The sequence below is a fragment of the Hyperoodon ampullatus genome (assembly GCF_949752795.1).
Source record: "Hyperoodon ampullatus genome assembly, chromosome: 5".
NCBI classification, from domain to species: domain Eukaryota; kingdom Metazoa; phylum Chordata; class Mammalia; order Artiodactyla; family Ziphiidae; genus Hyperoodon; species Hyperoodon ampullatus.
In genome coordinates, this window is record NC_136918.1 from 119,386,103 (window position 1) to 119,398,444 (window position 12,342).

Below are 12,342 nucleotides of genomic sequence, written 5' to 3' on the forward strand. Positions count from 1 at the left end.
GGAGATAATGATAGTCTATTTTCATGGAAGAACAAATTGAAGAATTTCAATAAGGGTATAGTGGGACCTCCCAACTATGTCGGCGGAAAGGAAAGGCACTTCCAGTGAGTTGATCCTGAAATTGCTCATGAGCTTCAGGCCTCAGAGGTTTTGAAGAGTCTGACATGTTTTTGTTTTTGTTTTTTCTTTCTGGGGTGAGGGGATGTGGGGTGGGTGGGCAGAGAAGCATTTTTAGAGCACTCAAACATACTAAGTTCCTCTTTATTTTGGTCCTTCCTAGGGCTGATTGTAATTTATTTTTCTGTGGTTATCTTGAGCCATGTCAGGGTTATCTGCAACTGTGATGTGCTATTCTGGAGTTATCACATTTCTCTTCTTTCAGACCACACTTTCTGGGAAATACTAGAGATATGGAAGCAGAGGAACATGAGCAGAGAGCTTTATAACCCATGCTTTTACACTAGCCTAATGTGACTATTCAAATTTAACTTGATTAAAATTAAATAAAATGTAAAATTCAGTTTCTCATTTGTATTCTACACACTTCAAAATTTTAATAACCAAATGAGGCTTTTGATATTTCAGTTTCATGAAGAATTGTAGCATATTTCCATCATCCTAGAGAGTTCTGTTGGACAGTGTTGCTTTAGACAGTGTATGTCTTAAGATTTCTGTGATTTTTAAACAATCTGATAGTCGTAAGACTAGTTTTTACATTTTGAAGATTTTCAACCTAAATAAACAGCAATAGTAAACAATAATTAACAACAAAAATATTTTTCTTCACATTTTTTTTTTTTTTTTTTTGGCGGTACGCGGGCCTCTCACTGCTGTGGCCTCTCCCGTAGTGGAGCACAGGCTCCGGACGCGCAGGCTCAGCAGCCATGGTTCACGGGCCCGGCCGCTCCACGGCATGTGGGATCCTCCCAGACCGGGGCACGAACCCGTATCCCCTGCATCGGCAGGCGGACTCTCAACCACTGCGTCACCAGGGAAGCCCTCTTCACATTTTTTTAATAGTGGTTCTTGTCATCTATGATCAAAATTTATCTTTATCTCACTCATTTCATATATAAAATTTTAACTTTCAAGAAAAACCTTTCTGTTTTGTATCACAGCCAGAAGATGGTCACATACCAATATCTTGAGCAGTCTATCAGTGTGATGATATAGAAATCATATTTAAAATCTAATTCATATCTCAGAAATAAAATGACTATTAAGGAGTATAAAATTTTTTTTCTTTATGAATTATTAACTTAAAAATTCTAAACTTGGATTATATAATTACTGTTTGATTTCATTTGAAAATGTAGACGTTAACTAGAACTTCTAAACGATAAATATGCTTTTTCCTATTCAATAATTTTTTTTTTTTTTTGCGGTACGCGGGCCTCTCACTTCTGTGGCCTCTCCCATTGCGGAGCACAGGCTCCGGACTCGCAGGATCAGCGGCCATGGCTCATGGGCCCAGCCGCTCTGCGGCATGCGGGATCTTCCCAGACCGGGGCATGAACCCGTGTCCCCTACGTCAGTAGGCGGACTCTCAACCACTGCGCCACCACGGAAGCCCCCTATTCAGTAAATTTTGATGAACACTGAGGAGGAATAAATTCAGCTTGTCAACATGGCATTTAAAAAATGATCTTGATTAATACTATGAGAAGTATCTCGTGGCAGCTATCAATACTGTGGTCCTTGCAGTTACAGCTGCACTAAAGGCATACCATATGCAGATAATTGGTGCTTAGTTTTACAAATATACAAAATATTACCAAAACTTTATTCCTTGACATGTTACTTGATGGCTTCCATAATTTTTGCTAGTATATTTTCTGTTTAATAGGAAGGTCAAACAATGTTTTTGCATGCATTTTTAGAAATCTGAAAAATATTTAGTAGTAAACTTTTTACTTAGACATGGATATCATTTTTTAACTTGCATTATTTCAGAGAAAAGTTGAAGGCTTCTATGTGTGTGTGCTATATGGTTTTGGCTTTTCTTAGTCAAGTATTTTCAAATATGATTCACCATAGAATGTTTTATTATTTCCTGTTTCTGTTTATCAAAGACACTAAGGACATTTATCTTTCCCAGAAATTTTGACATTTAGTCTCATGTGGAAAGAGCTGAAAATTGAAGTTTCTTTTAGTATTTATATTGACATTAAAATATGGCAGATTCTGTTTGGGGAGCATTCTGTCATAAATGGAACTAAATTTTACCTTCCACAAATTAATAATTATGGTAAAATATTTTATTTGTTGTTGGTCTTTCTTTAAAAAGTTTGCTACAGAAAACTATAAGAAATATTTTAATAAAATTCAACTTTCAACTAAAGTATAGGAATAAATCCACTAAAGTTTCTTTTGTAGGCCATAGCCAAAAAGTGGGAGAAAACCTAATAGAATAGGTAAATAGTAGCAGCATGGATTTTCTGTAACAAAAGGAGAATAAGGTACAGTTTTGGAGGGAAATACCTAGTTTTGGAGCACATAAAAGAAGCTAGAAAACTGTTGAAATTCTTTTTTGTTTTAAGAAGTTCTTTAACTGTTGTGCTTATTTTTCAGATCTTTATCTATAACTAATGCTTTAAAGATGCCTCATTATTGACACACATTTCCTAAAGGCATCGTTGGAAGTCACTTCATATATGTCCAATGGGTTCAAGTTGGTGTCAGGAGCTTGAAGCTCAAGGCAGGTTTTAGTTTTGCAAGATTAGAAATGTGTTATCTATTCAGGTAATTTGGAATTTTATATTTTAGGTTGTATTTTAAATGAATTCCTCTGTTATTTTATAGAAGACTCTTGGATCATTCAAGCTCTGTCACCATCTTGGTGACATTTGCTCAAGTCCATTTTCTTAGTTATACATTTTCGAAAGAACATGGAATAGCTATGCTGAACAATTGACAATTTTCTTCTATTCTACTTCTTCCTTCAGCTATCACATGATTGATTCACCAATCTGCCCTCACCCAGAGCCCTCACATGTTATTTTACCTTCACTAGTGTTCTATCACTGTGGCTTTAATATAAGCCAAATTCAGTTCCAGGTGCTTGATGTTGAAAACTTGAATTTAGAATCACATGATGTGTATCTAAAGAAACTGTTAGATTTTCCTTATAAGAGAAGACACCTCTGAAGTTTTAAACATTTTCCTGAATGTTGCTAAATCCATTTTGGCATTTTACTATGGCTAATAATGTCATTAAATATTGGGTGGTAGGGCTTCCCTGGTGGCGCAGTGGTTGAGAGTCCGCCTGCCGATGCAGGGGACACGGGTTCGTGCCCCGGTCTGGGAAGATCCCACATGGCGCAGAGCGGCTGGGCCCGTGAGCCATGGCCGCTGAGCCTGTGCGTCCGGAGCCTGTGCTCCGCAACGGGAGAGGCCACAACAGTGAGAGCCCCGTGTACCTCAAAAAAAAAAAAAAAAGAAAGAAAAAAAAAATATTGGGTGGTAGTAGTATTAGCATGACCTTTAATTTTAGATAATTTGGGGGTAAAAATATCATTTCCATGCAGCTAGGAAATTTTGAGTTTGGAGACAGCTTGGTTTGGTGAAAAGAACATCAAATTCAGTGTCAGACTGCTTTTGGGTGGACAGATCCAATTCTAGCACTACCACTTACTAGCTATAGACACTCCAGTAATTCAGCTTCTCTGAATCTCAGTTTCCTCAAGTAGAAAATAAAAATGCTTTATTGCCAGACTGCAAAAATCTCAAATGAGGAAATGCTAAAAAACTTTCACTGTCAGTGGTAGAGTAGAATCTTAATAAATATCAGTTGCCTTTTCTTCTCATCTCTGCCGTATTCCAAACTGTAATAGTCTTATAACACCATCTTAATTTTTAATGCAAACAGATTCATAATTTTACTATCATCCAATTCATCCATGGTCATTCAGTCAGTTCCTGTGTAGTTTATAGAATCATAGCAGCTTAGACTTGGAAAGGCCTTAAATATCATCTAGTCTAATCATTACCTAAAGGCAAATAGTCTTTCAAATTATGTTTGAATATTTCTAATACTGAGAACTCTCTACTTCACGAACAAACCCATTATAGTTTTTAGAAATTTAACGTATATGATGGCCCACAGATTCTAAAGAAATATTTTAGAGCCTTGGATTGGATACTAGAGAAAGTAACCTGACCATTTCATCTTTAAAGAGGTAGTCACTGACCACAGGAACCCAGAAAAGCATCCTGTGAGAAATGGCACCAACACAAGTTACAACCGTACTAATTTAAAAAGATACTGTCTGCACCTTAAGTTCTCTTCCACTTCTCTTCCCTAACCATGGGCCAGCGTAGTGAGTGGGGAAAAGGAGCTCAAGGTGTGAATTCTGGAAAGAAGTAATTATATATACCCTTCCCTCTTTCTCTACCATAGCAATTTCTGAGCCTGAGTTAAGCCCAGCTAGAAGGGATGAAAGTATTAGACTGCTCTGTAAAGTTTAATGCAGGAAGTTGTCTACAATATCTGTGGCTCTTCCCAAGACTATTTTTCAGGAAGAAAGCATGTATATTCAGAGTAGCATGAATGAAAGACATTGGCTAAAAAAATAAAGTTGGTTTATTTTGGACTTCAGTCCCTACCAAGTCCAGCTTTTTCAATAAACTTGTTCACAAAATTTTATGTTAGACACTATGCACATTTTCCTTGCCATTATACTTAATGCAACATTGAAAATCTTAAGAGAAATGGATACCAGTTTTGAAATAGTCATGTGTATACAGACGTTTTGATTGAGGCAAAAATGCTTAATGAAATCAAACCTTCCAGACTTTAAATTGCAATCCAAGTCACATGAATACGAATGAGCTTAAAAATAATATTGCATATGTATAAAAAGTCAAATAAGGGGAATATAAATCAGCAGCTATACTTGTATCTGTTTAATTTTAAGCCATGATAAAAGAATTGCTCTGCTGCAGCTCATTAACACACTACTAAAAAGCAAATCATAACTTTTTTTCCATTTTATGTAACATTTTATTTTGCCTGATTATGTGTTCTCATAAAATAGACCTCTGTGACTTATATAAACGTTGAAAAGAGTTATTTCTGAGAAATATTATTGGCAATAAGAAATTGGCTTAGCTAAACTATTTTAGAATCACTAGGGGCCTATATGGGCATCAAATTATATCACCGTGTAAATACATAACACATACATTTGATTCATAGCTTTGTTGTTATTGTTCTGTTTCTTGTGTACATAACCTAATATATTCTTTGCTCACATTCTCCAGTTTCCTGATTCCCTTCTCTTGATTTTCTGGAAGATTTAGATAAACTGAATGTTATTAGTGATAGTGATCTAATTAGAATGTTTTTATGAATTCCGTAAAACATTATGTTATGAGGGTAAATTATTCAGCACATGATGCAGGCCAAAAAAAAATCCCTTCAGCTCCAAATTTTCTCTTAATCATATTGGGCTATAAGTGGTATTTTGATATTTATAAATATTAGTTATGAATATAAGATTTAGAGTTGGTAACTAAATCATAATATTTAGCAGTATGAAAGATCCACTAGCTTATTTTAAGATTAATCAGCACAGTTCTGTTGTCAAGTATATGCTAAAATAAATATGAATTTGAAACCAAAAGTGCATGAAGAAATCAGCTAAAAGTGCCAGACTTAGGAAGAAATGATTAAATACATGATGAATATTTATAGAATTTTTATTTTATATTAACAACAAGGACTGAGACCAAATGTGTAGTTTGGTCTTTGTAGTGAATATTGTCTTTTAATTTCATTTACATGTAATATTATGGGGAAGTTCTAAAATCTTAATTAGTCTTCAAGAGGGGTAAAAGAAAGGCATTCAAAAGCAGATTTGAATAAATATTTCATATTTACTGTTTTGAAGCCTTTGTAGTGAGATGCATAAAGCTGTGTCACCCAGAATACTTATTACTAAAACTTGCCCAGTAGCAGTAGATTGATAATAACAGGGAAAAAAATAAATGTAATCCATTTCTCAAGACACTAAAGATATGCCGAATGAGGCAAAAAAAGTAAAATAATTTTGAAAATGTTAAATACTGAAATGTAAGTTAATTTTGTCTTAGTCATCATCATCATTGTTATTGAAGAAAGGCAGATTTTATATAACAGATTTATTTTAGTTTAGATTAAAAGCTGCATCCTGACATATGAACTGACTCTTGTATCTACTTTTCTGAGACATTATTGACTGAAACATGTTGATTACATTTTGTAGTAACTCAATTACAAGATTCATAGCTGATAAAGCCTTAATGTAGTTTATAATTTTATAATATGAACTGACAGTTCTCTAGTGCTAGGCAGTTTCCAAAATGCTTTCATAGGCATGATCTCTTTCGAGTTCTACAACAATCTCTGCAGTAGGAAATAGTATCCCTCTTTTAGAGATGAAAAAAATTAAGTTTCAGAGAGGTGAAAGCACTTAGCTATTAGATGGCTGAATCAGAACTCAATTCATGTCAGGAGAGAGAGTCAGTCAAGGTTAAGAGTCTGGACACTGGAGTCAGAAGGTCTGAGTTCAAATTCAAAATTTCCCTTTTACTAGTTGTGAGCTCTTGGGGAATTACAAAATCTCTTTGTGTCTCAGTTTCCTTAATTATTTAAATGGGGCTAATATACGTATTTTCCTTGTAGGGTTGTTGTGATGATTCAATGAGTTGGCACCTGAAAAGTGCTTTGAATTTTTATATATTTTTATTGGACACCACTAAATATCTGTTGCTTGTTGTTGGTTAGTATCAATTCAACCTTGAGATTCTAAATTGCAGTTATTTGATGTACTGGTCAGAACTCTTTCAGCTTTAGTGAGAGACATCTTACTTAAAGTAGCTTAAGCAAAAAAAAAAGGTGAATTACTGGACCCCTGAGTTGGGAGAGTTGCTGTAGTAACTCATACATTCAGAGGAAGACCTGAATCTCAGGTGAGATGGCACTGGAGACTCAGTTCTTCCCTGATCTATAATCTCCATTTTTCATTTCTGCTGTCTCTGCTTTACCTCATGGGTTTGCCTCATTCTCTTCTACAGTAAATAGGCTTTATTCTTGTCTATCACAGGGAAAGATTCAGATTGGTTCTGCTTAACTTTTTCGCCCCCCCTCCTTTTTTCTTCTACCAGTTATTGCCAGGGAAACAGGGAGGTCTGTGTTATATGTGCTCCTCTGTGTTAGGGGATTGGTTTGTTATTCAAAGCAATTGAATGGAAAAAAATATGCTGATCAGAAAAAGAAAGAAAAAAAAAGAAAAAAAAGATATGAAACAATGCACTATATCTGACTCCTTAAAAATCAGGAAAAAAACCTCTCTTAAATCACTAAACACTAAATACGCTCTGTAAGGTTTTCATAAGGTCCTCTTTTTACTTTAGATGATGATTATGCCATAATACCATCATGCTTGCTAGCACCAGGCAGTGGCCTCTGAACCTTGCCTGGCCTTTTGGTGAAGGAGAGGATATTTGCCTGTACTACTCCATATTAGCCGACAAACTAGTGACGGTCTGACATCAAAAACGGATCAGTGTGGATATGCAGCCATCTGATTAATGACACATTTACCAGACATTCATATGTGGTACTAAGATGACAGCAGAAGTTTTACTCGGATAATTGCACAAAATGAGTTTACAAACCTAACTGCAGTAGTTACTTTGTTAGTTTGTCACCAAGGTAGCACCCCTATATCACCTTTGAGTAAGCATTCATGTTGTTAAAATATGTAAAAGTCACGAGGTTTAATTTTCAGAGTGTGAAATTTGAAAAAAAAATTTTTGCCAGCCCCTCCAGCACCTCTGTAGTTTCTGGGTGATACTTTGCAAACCCCCAATTTATGTAGATTTCAGGGGAGGCTAAATTACAGATCTGTTGAATTAAAGAGTTAATTTGGAATAGTTAAAACTCCACTTCAAAGAAAAAGAACTATATATTTTTTCTTTTTTTCTTTTTGCGGTACGCGGGCCTCTCGCTGTGTGGCCTCTCCCGTTGCGGAGCACAGGCTCCGGGCATGCAGGCTCAGCGGCCATGGCTCACGGGCCCAGCCACTCTGCGGCACGTGGGATCTTCCTGGACCGGGGCACGAACCCGTGTCTCCTGCATGGGCATGCGGACTCTCAACCACTGCACCACCAGGGAAGCCCTGACCCAGACTTCAAGTTTTTCCTCACTGTACACCTGGTTTAATGCTTAAACACTATTTCTGCTCTGTACTTGGTATGAATTCCTCCTTTTCTTGCATTACCTAAGTTCTGAAGTTATCCTCTATATCCAAACTTGAAATTATCACCCTTCCCCCAAACCTGGTCTTTCTCCTATTATTTCTAACTCAGTAGTTGCCCAAGTTTGAAGCCTAGATGACATCCTTGACCTCCTTCTCAACTCCTTAATCCATATTTAATGTTGATTGAATCTGACTCCTAGTGGCTCTTAATTTTTACTATTTATATTATTACTTTCATTCCTCTACATTAGGCCACCATCTCTCTGGTGAATTACTGAAGTGGTCATTTTTTTAGTTTCCTTGTTTTCAGCCCTGCCTTCCCTTATCTACTCTCCATATTTCAACACAGTGATCTTTCTCAAATGTAATTCTCATCATGCTGACAGCTGTCAATGGCTCCATTACACTTAGAATGAAGCTTTATTTCTTGACTTGGGATACTAGGCCCTTTGTGGTTGGTTCCTATTTATCTCTGTAGCAGCATTATCCTCTGGATCTGAATTCTTTCAAGAAACAATCCAAATAGTGCTAAAATATTGGTTGGGATGTTTAGTTCTTGTGATCTTCATTCCATAGGATCTTCAGACTAAAGAATCTCAATGTTATGCAGATAGTAGTATCTTAACAAACCAATTTACAATGAATCTATAATGGTTAATAAAACTCTTTAATATAAAATATGCCTACTTTAATGTATTTAGAGAACTCCATTGATTAATTTCCATGACATTATGTTACCTGGTATAAAATAGGAATTCTTTTTGCCTGGTAGAAGAATACTGATGAGTATAAATATATAGCTATAAAATATACAATTGGGGATTGGTTAAATTACTTCTTTTTATGGTCATTTCCTTTTGTTGCAAGTGAGAAGTCCTGGCATTTGCTTCCATTTCTTATCATGGTTAATATTAATTACTGCTTTGAGATACAGAACTTTCCAAGGAAAATATTTCCAAATAATAATTATACTATAGTGTTCATGCTATTTTTGTTTTCTTGTCATATATACAGCAGCCATTAAGCGCAGTGTCTGGAGATACACTGTCAAGATGACATTTTGATAAATTAGAATAGTCTGTCCATTTTCTGAAGTAGGAAGACTTGTACACGACCAGTTTGTATTAAACATAGGACTCAATTCTATTTTTCTGTGAAGTTTCAGTGTAATGATCTTTCTCACTGATCATTAGTAATCACTCATGTCCTCCTGCATTTCTCCTGGTCCTTGTATAGACAAACATACTTTTCATGTACATATAGAAAATATTCAACTCCTCTGAATCTTTCACTGTTGATTCCTTGGAAAATGAAGACTGATGACTGAATGCAGCCACAAGACATGTATGGATAAAATACACTTTCTGCTTGCTTAGCTTCACTATTGTGCCCTATACCTTGTGATGGTGTATAGAAACTTCACAGCACAAGATTTTCCCAGCTCCAAGTACAGATCATTCTTTACTCGTTTAGCTTTATTGCTTAGAAACATTAAAACTCATCTCTAATGACACTTGTTTGGTATTTTAAAGTTTAGGATGATTGATAAATGAACTGTTAACAATAACTCATATCAAATATAAAAAAAGACATATTCAAAAGGTATTGTATTGTTTCTTATCTCATGTAACCAGTTTCATTTGAGACATAATAAAGTTTGTTGGTAACCAGTAAGAGCTATTTCAAAATTTATATTTTAAAGTGTTTTGGAGAAAAAGGAAGAAAAGCCAGGAAAGAAAATTAACAGTATCTTGGGTAGTGTTATTAGCGGATTTTTTTTCTTTAGAGTATGTTTCACTAACTAATGATTTTTTTCCCTATGTTTCTGGTGAAAGATAACCAACATGCAAGGTTTTGAAGCATTATAAAATAGAATAAAATTATTGTGAAGAATTTTAAAACATAGAACTACCCATAATTTCATCAATTAGAAAAAAATATTAATTTTTGATTTTATTCATTCCAAACTTTTTTACAAGTAAAAATTTTACACTTAATGGAAAAAAATGGGGAATATATTACCCTTTTGTACCTAATATAATTACATGAATATTGTTGAAATTTTATTTTATTGGCTATATAATAATATAATACTTAAGGGTCTATCACTATTTTATCATACTCCAATTGTTGAATATATTGTTTATTTCCAGTTTTTGTTATTACAAATAACACTTCAATAAACATGTGCACATAATGTCTAAATTCTGCTTCTTTAACATAGTTTAGTAATACCTGAAAAGGAAATTAATGTTTCAGAGGTAAAGTTGTCAATATCTTTCTTCTGAAGAACATTAAGTGTATATAGTCAAGAAGGCTCAAATTGCTACCCCAGTACAAGTACTATGATATATTTACATTTCATTTTTCCATTTAATGTCTTCTTTATGTCACATAAAGCAGACCTTAATTTTTATGTAGGTACTATAAAGGTGATGCTGTGTTGTTCATATAAAGAGATCCTAGAGTTGAAATAATTGACTCTAGGTACTGTCTTCTTGATTATAGCTTGTATGATTCATGTCCGCAGTTGATTGGTTAGATCATTCAGAACTGCTCCCAAAATGTACATAAGAGATTGGCTTCCTTTAATTTGTTCTAGAATTTCTCAGAGTATCTCTAGTACTTTTTTTTTAAACAAGATTCTATTGTGTCTCTTCTAAATAGAATACCTATATAAATAAGTTCAATTAAAAATATATTAATGACATGGCTGATATCACTTTATTCTTAAAAGAATCAGAAGAATTTTGATGACATCACTTAATAGGATAGAATCAATCAATCTAGTACATAACAAGTTCTATTATTGGATAGGTGTATTTGGAAACAGTTGCAGGATCCAGAAATTCGGCTTCTGAAATTGGTACTCTTAACATTTCCATTTAAAAGTTGATTTGAGTACAGGGAAGACATTCCTAACTATTGATTAAGCATGCTAGAATCCATTAGTTTTTCTAGAGGAGAATGATTCTTAATTTAAGAAGGAATTATCTTGACAATGATGTACACTTTATAAAAATACTTGGGCCCTGTGGTTGGAAAAGTGATACTGGTGTGTTTATAAATATACAAGAGTGTAGATATGGTTGAAGCAGAGGAAGCAAAAGGAAGACTAATAGGACAGATGGTCAGAGAGGTAACAGGTGATGTCTTGTAAGGTCTCAGCTATTTTAAGGATGTGGCTTTTTTTTTCTGAATGGGTTGGTACACCACTAGAAGTTTTGAGCAGAGAACTGACATAATATGATTTACATTTTAACAGCTTTACTTTAGCTTCTGAGTTAAGAGTAAGAAGTAGGGAAGGATGGAAATTGGATGACCTGTTGGAAAGCCACTTCAACAAACAACATGTAAGATGGTGGCACATTGACCCCGGTTGTTATAGTGGAGGTATTGAGAGTGACAGATAAATTTTGGAGATAGAGCCAAAAGTTTTGCAGATGCATTGGGTGGAGTTAGAGATGACTCCACATCTTTAGCCTGAGCAACTGGCTGAACATTTCATCATGTCAATATGGAATTGCAATCATCTAAGTTGAGGATGGATACCACGGACCAGGTTTTGGGGAGAAGAGCATGATTCAGATATGAACATATTAGGATATGTAGCAATGTTTAGTTGGCATTGTATTTGAAGTTTGGAATTTAGGGGAAAGGTCCATGCTGGAGATATGTATTTGGATTTTGTCAGTATGTGGAGATTATTGAAAGCCATAAACTGAATCTGATTATCATCATAAGTCTCAGGAAATAGTAAATAAACAGATAAAGAAAAAAAATTTGTTGTATGTAATCATATAGTTTTATTAAACAGACAATTAGGGAAAACAGTTTTTGAAAAAGTATTTATACTATTCTAGATTCTGTGCCATTATTGTTCCATAATCTGACATGGATTTATAATAAATGTTAACATGAAGGAGATATCAAAAACAATGGTAAAATTTAGAATAATATTATTTGAGTTAATCAAGTTTTTTTTTCCTGAACCTTCTTCATTAGTGTGGAGGTAATGACGTAATTTTCAAACTTCACTTTTTTTAGTCTTGCTTTCCTAACTTTCCTATGTGCAACACAATCCTATCTGTAATATCTG